The sequence below is a fragment of the Vanellus vanellus genome (genome assembly GCF_965231255.1).
Source record: "Vanellus vanellus genome assembly, chromosome: 16".
Taxonomy (NCBI): domain Eukaryota; kingdom Metazoa; phylum Chordata; class Aves; order Charadriiformes; family Charadriidae; genus Vanellus; species Vanellus vanellus.
In genome coordinates, this window is record NC_138921.1 from 1,660,148 (window position 1) to 1,670,147 (window position 10,000).

The window sequence follows — 10,000 nt, forward strand, 5'->3', positions numbered from 1 at the left end:
GATGCCCAGCAGGAGATTTCCCAGCACGGGACGTACGTTCGGGGACGGGACGCTGCCAGCTCCCCCGAGCTGCCTGTCTATTGTCCGGCGAGCGAGACAGCCAACCCTCAGAGCTCTATTTTTAGGTTATTTTTTTCAATGAGACCCAAACAACCGAGTCCCCCTCGGCTTCGCCGCTTCCGTTGCGGTGAGCCCCCCGTGAAGCCGAGCTCAGAGGCAGGGGCTGCTCCTCCTCCTCCTTCCCCCGAATCTCTGCAAGGTGGGACGCGCTAAACAACTTCTTGGGTTTAGAAGTAGGAAAATGCGCATTTTTACGGGGATTTTGCAGGATATTCGGAGGCAGGCTGGCGATGTGCAGGCAAATGAACTGTTGCTCGTGCTTCGGCAAGCTCCAGCTCATCGCCACACCAAGGGAGGTCCCTCTTTAGATAAACGCTGGCCTGAAAAACTCAAAACTGTTCAAAAGGACTAAAACCAGAGAGTTTTGAACGCGCAACAGACTTCTAACCATCCCCACCACCCAGTTATTTTCTTTTTTTTCCCATCTACTTGGATTTCACGTGGGATTTATTCAGCTCTTGGCAGCTTACTCTGAATTTTGCCTGCAGGTGGCACCTGAATCCCTATTCAGGTATCTCCCGGTCAAGGAACAGGTTCAGGGCTTCAGCTTCTATGACCCAGCCCCATTTTACCAGGATTTGTCCAAAAAAAAAAAGCTCCGATGCATCAGCTCTTCACCAAACCTCTCCTTTTGGATAGGAGCAGCATTTCAGTCTCCTCCCGGGAAAGAAGTTTTTCCTTTAATCACAGCAGAAATGAATCCCCCGGGAAGTGACACAAAGGTTTTCATATTTTAGGGTGAAGAAGCACGAAGCGGAGGGAACGAATATCCCGTGGTAAGGAAGAAAAGCGCAGGGGGTGGGCAGGAGCGCCTTGGGTGATGTCCCGAACACTGCCACGTCCCCCGGGAGCTCACCTCCGTCCCCAGCCTCACCTCGAGAAGCATCCCCGTTGCGGGAAGAGGCAGGAACCAAACTCGGATCAGATAAACGAAGGACAAACACAATGAGTTTGGGTCCGTCTTTTGAAAAAAAAAAAAAAAAAAAAAAAAAAAAAATCAGTGTAACCCATCATATTTAAACAGCTTTTGCTTTGTATTCGTCTCTGCTCTCTCCTGCTTCCGTGGAAGACGCTGACCCTGCGGTTGTGTTATCTCCATCCCCGCTCGCCCCCGCCTGCTCGCTCCCCATCTACAGGCGCGTTCCTGCAGCACCAGTCCCAGCACCAAACTGGCCAGGATGAATTTAAACCCACAGACCACACGCTTTTCCAAACCTGCTGGCTTTTTTTTTTCCAGTGCAGACGGGTATACACCAGTGTCCCGAGGGCGAGCTCCACCACGCATCGGTCTTCAGCGTCATTACGGCTCTTTAACGAGACGCGATCCCTCGCGGTTTCGCTAGGCTGAAACAATTCAGCCGAAAAATGTTTGCAAGCGGGTTTGTCCTACGGCGTCAGCTTCTCGGCCTCTCCATTTCCAGTGGTGGCCAGCAGTGATGCTGGGAAGCAACTCAGCGGTGCTGCCCCGGGGAAGGAGACACCCACCTGCCCGAGCGCAGTGAATATTCCCCCCGGGAGCAGCGCGTCACCATGGAATTAAGGCTGTACCGGCAACCGCGAGAGCGGCAAAACCCTCCGCACACCCTCAGCACCACACAAGCTGCGAGACCCCGCTCGGAGCTTGGCCGTTCCTCCGACTGCAGGCAGGGAGGCGTTAGGGTGCCGTCCCCCCCAAATTCCGAGCTGTGCTCCCACCCCACTCCTCCCCAACCCCGTGGGGACCACCTCCCGTGAGCCACGGACCCCGGGGGTGGACACGGGGAGAAGTGAGACCACACCGCCCATCGCCAGGGCGCTTCGCGCCGCGTTTTCACCTCCGTCTGCGGAAACAACTCATCTCCTCTCCCCACCCCGAAAAGCCCCGTTGGCGGCCACCCACGGCCACAAAGCCCATGGGGCAGACCCTGACCTGATGCCTTCACACCCAGCTTCAAGCTGAAGCCTCCTGCCAGTTAAAACTACCCCGTGCCCCAAGCCGGCACGCCGGCTTCTTTTATTACGCTGATGCATTGCGATAAGAGGATGAAACCACAAGGGCAAGTAATGAGATAGCGGCCGTGACCTTCCCAGCCCAGCAAAGCTCATTATCCGCTCCGAAGGTCCCTCTCCGCAGGCAGCGGGCGCAGAAATACCCATTTTGGCACAGCTGGCTGGCACCGAGGATGGAAACTGCCAGCTCAGGGCGTTGAGCGCTTTAAAACGATGCGCTAGGAGATGACCTGTAATTATGCTGTTGCAATTAAACACAGTTCGTAAGGTATAACGGTAAATTAGGGGAAAAGGAGGTAATTACAGAGGAGCCAGGCGAAGGCAGCCCTCCAGCGCGTGGCCAGGGAGCCGTGGGACGCAGAGGAGAAATTGCTCCATCAGTTGACAGAAATCAACGTCCTCAATAAAAATTAGAGCAGATGAAACCTCGGGTCCTCCCGTCCCGAGGCCGCAGAGCTTCGCTGAGGATTCACGCCGGGTCCCAAATGGGCATCTGCACCAAGAGGCTTCATTTACAGCCACATACCAAAAATCCACGTGACGGAGAAGCAGCCGTGGGCGTTGCAGACTTTCTCCGCAGAGCGTGGGGAGGTTTTGAGAAGATGACCGGGATGGTCATCTCCCGGCCCCAGACCCCACCGGAGACAGCGGTACCTCCACACAGAAGGTCGGGACGATGCTCGTCCCCAGCAGCATCCCGCAACTTGCATCCGTGCGGATTTAGGGGCCAGCCGGGGTACGCACAGGGTACATTCCCTGTTCTGGAAAGGCCGTCGAGGCACCTTTCCGCAGCCTATTCCTCTGCAATTCCGGCGCCGGATCCAAACCGCCGCTCTCACCAAGCGCCCGCATCACCCCGGGCGAGCGGCACGTTCGCTCGCTGGAAGAGAAGCGATGCCGAGGGTGGGAACAGCAGAAGGTCCTGCGCGAAAGACGCCCCAAGCCCAGCTCCCCAGCTGCCAGCAGCGGCCAAGAAAAATAAAGCGATTAATTTGGGTTTGTATCTTCCACAGCCAGCGAGCGCGGAGTTGCGCAGGGATGCTCGCCGGGGGCGAGAGCAGCACTGAACAGGGCTCAGGGTGTATTTTTCCACTGTCGTCTCTATCCACAGAGCTCATCCCTGAGCCAAAACGTGCCCCACACACCCCCAGCGTGGAGCAGGGGCAGCACCAACCCCGGAGCTCCCCGGGGCCGAGTAGCTCAGCCACGGGCATCTCCCCCGGGGAGGTCGATATCGAAGGGAAAAGAATCCCAGCCTTTATCTCGAGCTCGGCTGTCTGGTTTTCCTCAACCCCCACTGCTGCTTGCGTGGTCTCCGAGGAGGCAGATCTCAGCCCACGATGTCTCAGCCCCATCTCGGCTCCATCCCGGCTCACCGCAGGGACCCGCAGCCCCTTCGGCGGCTCAAACCAACCCCCTCCCCCCTTGGCCGAGGCTGTTTTGGCCGTCCCCACCTTCGCTGACGCCTTGGCAGGCGTCGCGCTACGGCGTTTGCCGGGAGCGAGGAGCCGTGCCGACCTTTCCCCGAGACAAAGAACTGTCAAAACGCGGCCGCAGTCCGACATCCCCCGAGGTGGCGGCCGCCCCGGTTAATTAAAACGCCGCTGGCCACTGCCTTCCACCGAAGGACATGACACAACTTACGTCTGGTTGCAGCCGCCAAAGCCCAGAGAGCTGCACCTTCCCCTTGGAGAGACCTTCTTCTTCATCTTCCAGTGAAACCCTTCGCACTGCATTGTCCCCATCCCCCACCGAGACGGACGCACCGCACCGGAGCCGGCACGGCACTGCTGCTCGGCGTGGGGAAGGACGCTGGCAAGGCCAGTTCGCCGCTCCTGCAGGGAACGAATCCAGAAGGAAACCGTCCACAAGGCTCCTCTGGGACCGGTCCACCAGGCTGGGATGGCTTCGCCATCGGTGACGTTCATCACCGAGATGCTTCTTCCAGCTGGTTGAGCACCACCAGCTCCCAGGACTGTCTGGCACCGCCGCAGAGCAAGAAAATGTGGGCAGGAAAACAGTCTTGGAGGAGAGGGGAGTGAAGGCAAGCGGGAGCCGGGGTTGGAAAGGGGATGTCCTGCCTGGTGGTGTGGGTTTGGGGGATGGTGGTGAGATCCCGAGCAGCAACTAGCCGTGGGGGGAATGGAGGAAGGAAGAGCGGTGCTCACTGAGCCCAACCGCCGTGGCGGGATGCAGCTGGATGGTGGGATGCTCTCTGCACCCAGAAGCTGAGACTGGCGGCAGGAGAAGCGCCAGAGCCGCTGCTTCAAAGCCCAGATCCTCCCACCAGCGACCCCAGCGCGGGATTCACAGCACCGCACGCACAGGATCAGGCCCACGGGTGACACCAGCGTGCTCCCAGCCAGCACGAGAGGCTCACTAAACACCCGCTCTAGGGTTTTCCGAAATTAAAACCCTTTTAGATATGACGACGCAACCCATAATATAGGCACAAACACGTCCACGGAGCTTCTCCACCAGCTCAGCTCTCGCAAGGACGTAAAGTCGAGAAGAACGCTCTGCTGGGCCACCTCTCCGCAGATACGCTGACACAGCAAAGCCAGCCAACCTCTGCGGAGCCGCGCACGCTGTCGGGAGCGGTGCCCGCACCACGGCAAGGAAGCGGGAGACGGGGAGTTGGATGTTTGCAAGTAAAGACTGGAAATCCACTCTCCGTCGAGCGGCACAGGGGGCTCAGGCACTGCCTTGGTGCCGGGTGCGAGCAAAACGAGGAGCATCTTCCCATCCCTGCACGACTCACCTACATCTTCAGCCACTGCCACCGCAAAAGCTCTTTGCGACGCAGCCGCCGGGAAGCCCTGATACGGCACCGGCACGGCGGGGGTCCGTCCTCGCCAACAGGGACCCCCTGGAGGGCACCAAGAGCCGTGAGACTCCCGGGGGACCCCAACCCCGAGGGGTTGTCTCTTCCCAGGGCCGGAGAGAAGAGGCGGAGGTGCAGCTCTGAGCGGCTCTTTCCTCGCAGGAGATGAAGGGCGGGAGGTGCTGTGCACAGGGACACGCAGCTCTCACTGCCGTCACTGCCCCAACCGCACCGGCGGTGCCCCGGGACCCCCGTTGGTGCTCCAGCCTCGAGCGATGCTGCAGCACCTCGACCCGCTGGGGCAGCCAAGGGGGACCGGCTGCTGCAGGCGATGGCGTGACAAGGTCCTGGGACAAGGAGATCAATCCCTTCACGCCCCCGTTCCGCCGAGTCCTGACCTTGGACCATGCTGGGATGAATCCCGGCTCCGCTCCCCTCCCGTGCCACTGACCCTGCCGCAACGGCTCAGCCGGCGCACAGGATTTGGGCTGAAAACACCCAGAAGCTGCTCACGGGCTGTGCTCACGCTCATCATCCCCACTGCCTTCTCCTGTTTTGGGAGAAGCCAGGGGCCAAAGGGCCGGGGAGCCGTCTGCATCCCCCCCCAGCTCCCACCTTACCTCAAAGAGGGACTGGGAGCGCCTGGGCAGAACCTGGACCTTCTGCTTCACCGCTCACACGCATCGCCTCGTCCCCAACGGTGACGGCTCTCGCAAACCAGCCGGGATGAAGGTGGGCAGGGGTTTTTCCACAGCAGCGATCCTCGCCCCGCAGAGCCAGCACCGCCGGAGGAGGCAGCCGAGGAGCAGAGGGATGGTCCCCACCAGTGAGCTCCCGCCGGTGACACCACGGGGATGCGATCGGCTGCCACGGACCAGTCCTGGCACGGATTAAGTTGAGGGCAGGGGACACAAACGCAGCCGAAACTCCCAGCACCCCAGCTCATTCATTTCGTTAATCCCCCCCCGGCTCGGCGTTTCAGAGGTGAAAACAATTGCAGACGCCGAGCCAGGAGCAACGCCTCGAAATCCAGCTTATAAAACCCTTACGGAGCGTCGGCTAAATTTAGTTACAGCTGAACCTGATCTGGGTTGTAAGCAAGACACAGCCACAAATCCACGCTACGCCGGCGCAGGGACACGGACCGTCCTCCCAGAGGTCAGCGGGCAAGAGGCTCCTCGATGAAGGGACGGGCAAATGAGAGGTTTTGGGACGAAAGCACGCGAAAAGTGATTCCCCGGTGATGTCGAGGCTAAGCGCATCCCACGTCCCCCCGAGCCATCGCCGCCGCCACGCAGCTGCTGCGGTTTAGCAGCGCCTGGATGCACGTGGGGCTCAGGCAGCGCCGACGTTTGCGCCGGTGCCGCGCTATGGGGCTGCTCCTACCCCAGCGCAGGTGGGCAGGGATGGGGCACACAGTTTTTGGGGGAGCCACCCGCTAACGCCCCGGAGAGGGGTCCATCACGAGCGCAGTCGGCTGTTCTCAGTGCCTCCTGGAGAAAAAAGGCAATTTCTCCCTCCCATCCTACCCCGCCTGCGTGAACTTCATCCGCCGCCCTCCCCGAAGGTCCCTCCGTGAGTGACCCTCCAGCAAGGAGGAGGAGAGGGAGCAGCAGAGGATGCCGTGCCCGTCCCCACGCCGCATCCCAAACCTTGCTGGGAGCCTGGCTTTAATCCTCCGGCACCCACCCGCTGCCTCCCCACGTACAGAGGGGATGGCGGGGCGCAGGAGGTGGCCCAACGTGTCCCAGCTTTTGCTGGATGGAGTCAGGGATGGAGAGCAGCGGCCAAGATGCTCTCCTGCTCCACAAGCAAGCTCGTTTCAAAATAATTAAGGCGGCGGCAAGGCTAAGGTGCAGGGTTGCTTAGTCACCCCTGGACGTCCAACGCAAGCTCCATCCATCTGTAGGATGGGCACAAGGTCCCGGAGAAGCCCAGAGTTACCTACGAGCGGGTGGCAGGAGGGACGGAGGTGGCTTCTCCTCCTCCGTGGCTGGAACAAGTCATTGTAGCAGCTCCTACTCCAGCGTTGGACGGTGGGGCTGTAAATCACCGTCAAGACAAGGAGGCACCGCCAAAATGGTCAAAAGAGCGCGTTTTCTTGGAAAAGCACCACTGAGGTTCCTGCAAATTCCCGTGGAGGAAGAGGCAAGGTGTCACTAAGACCCTGCCGGGGAGGAGGAGGCGAGACGTGGTGCCACCAGCTCCGTGGTCTGTCCCTGCACCCAGCAGCCACTGCTGCCACGGGCCAATTTAACACCTTTCACATATTTGTCACGGCAAATATACCAGATTTCACAGCTTGTCGCAGCCTAATAGGAACGTCGTTAACAGCCCGCGGATTATTTATGCAGTTGAAAACGGTCACCCGAGGTCACCCGCGTCCGGCCAAGGTGGTGGTGTCACACACCCGCGGGCATCTCTGCAGAGCGGCAGCGCTCCCGGTTCCTCAATGGGAGTGAACAGTCAATATTACACACAAAGAACCCAGAGATGACGTTAAATAGCTTGAAAATGTAAATGATCGCATCAGGTCGTGCCAGATTTCTGCCCACAGTCTGAACCGTGGGGGATGACAACCTCTCGGGAAGCCCTAGCAAGGCTGAGCATTTCACCACCTCCAACGCGATGCTGATGGAGCACACTCAAACCTGCATCCCACCTGCCCCGAGCATCCCGGAGGAACAGCCCTGCGAATCTCAACCTTCGAGGAGGAAAAAACCTACCGGGGAAGTGCCCGCTGGTCTGGGAGCGACGTCTCCTGCTCCTCAACCAGACCATTCCTTTGCCTGCGCGGGACAAGGACCACTTCATCGCTCAGGAGCGACACGGGAGAAGGCACCCGCCAGATGCGTTCAATCATCTCTTTTTCACCGGTGAATTATACAGCAAGAGCCGTCGCTTCATTCATCAGGGGAGAGAGCGCCTCGCCGTTTTGCATGCACCGGGTGTCTCGGAGATAAGTGCTCCCTTCCTTCCTGGAGTCATCAAAAACCCCGGGACACATCTGCGCTGCTGCTCGCTGCAAAGCAGCCCCCCGAGGGAAGGGCGATTTCTGATCCTCTTTTTAGCTCCGAGCACATTCACACGGTGTCAGCATTCCGGGAGCACGGCACGGCATAAAAATTAGCGGTTCGGATTCAGAGCGGTGAGATACGCCGGAGCGTTCGCATCGAAAAAGGGTTAATTTGTCCTTCCCCACCGCCCCCGGAATACTCTTGAGCAGAAAGCAAAAGGGAAAAGACAAGGATGGAGCCAGCCCGAATCCCAAATCACCTCGCGCACACAGCTGGGTGGCAACGAGACGTGGTTTTGAGCGCAGTCATCCGCTGCGACAGCGATGGCACCCACAGCACGCCGGTGGCCCGAGGCCAGGCTGGCTGGACACCACCAGCGCAGGGAAACATCCAGATCAACACAGACTGCTTAAATAACGGCAAATCTGTTCCAAATCCTTGGAGTGACCCTCAGCCGGCTCAGGAGCATCCTGGCTGTCTGCAGCAGGAGGATGGAGGCGCACAGAGAGCTGCTCCTCCCTGGGGCAGGGCTGGGGGCAAGAGGAAAGCCTGAAAGAAGGTGGTGGGCTGAGCCTCGGCAGGTCACAACACCACAAAAAAAATCACAGAATCATAGAATGGTTTGGGTTGGAAGGGACCTTGAAGATCATCTCGTTCCACCCCCCTGCCCTGGGCAGGGACACCTCCCACCAGCCCAGCTTGCTCCAAGCCCTGTCCAACCTGGCCTTGATCACCTCCAGGGATGGGGCAGCCACAGCTTCTCGGGGCAACCTGCACCAGGGGCTCACCACCCTCACAGGAGAGAATTTCTTCCAAATATCTCATCTAAATCTCCCCTATTCCAGTTTGAAGCCATTCCCGCTTGTCCTACCACTACATGCCCTTGTAAAAAGTCCCTCTCTGGCTCTCCTGGAGCCCCTTTAGGGACTGGAAGGGGCTCTAAGGTCTCCCCAGAGCCTTCTCTTCTCCGGGCTGAACACCCCCAACTCTCTCAGCCTGTGGCTGAGGTGGCATTGTGTAAAAATCGGTGGGGACAGTAGGTATGAGTTCCACACCAAAAATCACCCTACTCCCTATTGCTTTTCTTTCCATACTTCCAAGTGTTACATTGGAAGCAGCTCTACGCCTGGGCAAAATGGGTGCTACAGAAAATCACGGAAAACCTCATTCATGCCCCAACAGGGAGTGGGAAGACACCAGAGCAGAGCAGCTCCCAGCCCACCTCTCTGTGACCTGCAGCACGCACTGCACACTGCCAATGTCAGCACCTCAGCAAGACCCCCAGCGCTCACCCAAGGTGCTCCCAACACCGCTGATGGTCTTCTTCCAGGTATTCCAGCAGCACCTGTTTCTCTATGGAGACTGTGGATTCCCTGAGAATTAAATGGAGACACCTGAGATGGAGATGCCTGAGATGGGACGCCTGAGATGGAGATGCATGTGATGGGATGCCTGAGATGGAGATGCCTGAGATGGGACGCCTGAGATGGGGACGCCTGAGATAGATAGGGACGCCTGAGATAGATAGGGACGCCTGAGATAGATAGGGACGCCTGAGATAGGGATGCCTGAGATAGGGATGCCTGAGATGGGACGCCTGAGATGGGACGCCTGAGATAGGGACGCCTGAGATAGGGACGCCTGAGATAGGGATGCCTGAGATGGGGATGCCTGAGATGGGGACGCCTGAGATGGGGACGCCTGAGATAGGGACGCCTGAGATGGGGACGCCTGAGATGGGGACGCCTGAGATGGGGACGCCTGAGATGGGGACGCCTGAGATAGGGACGCCTGAGATAGGGACGCCTGAGATAGGGACGCCTGAGATGGAGATGCATGTGATGGGATGCCTGAGATGGAGATGCATGTGATGGGATGCCTGAGATGGAGATGCATGTGATGGGATGCCTGAGATGGAGATGCATGTGATGGGATGCCTGAGATGGAGATGCATGTGATGGGATGCCTGAGATGGGGACGCCTACGCTTGGGTGGGAGTCAGATCTGGTCTCACAGATATGCCTCTGGCAGTTCTATTAACTTAATTTAG

The 10,000-nt window shown here is 58.8% G+C and overlaps 1 protein-coding gene across 1 annotated transcript in view; it reads right to left on the bottom strand.

Moving 5' to 3' along the window:
- OSBP2 (oxysterol binding protein 2) overlaps nt 1-10,000 on the bottom strand; it is a gene marked incomplete at its 5' end in the record, with an annotated part of 154,134 nt that overhangs the window by 31,626 nt on the left and 112,508 nt on the right. The window lies entirely within an intron of this gene.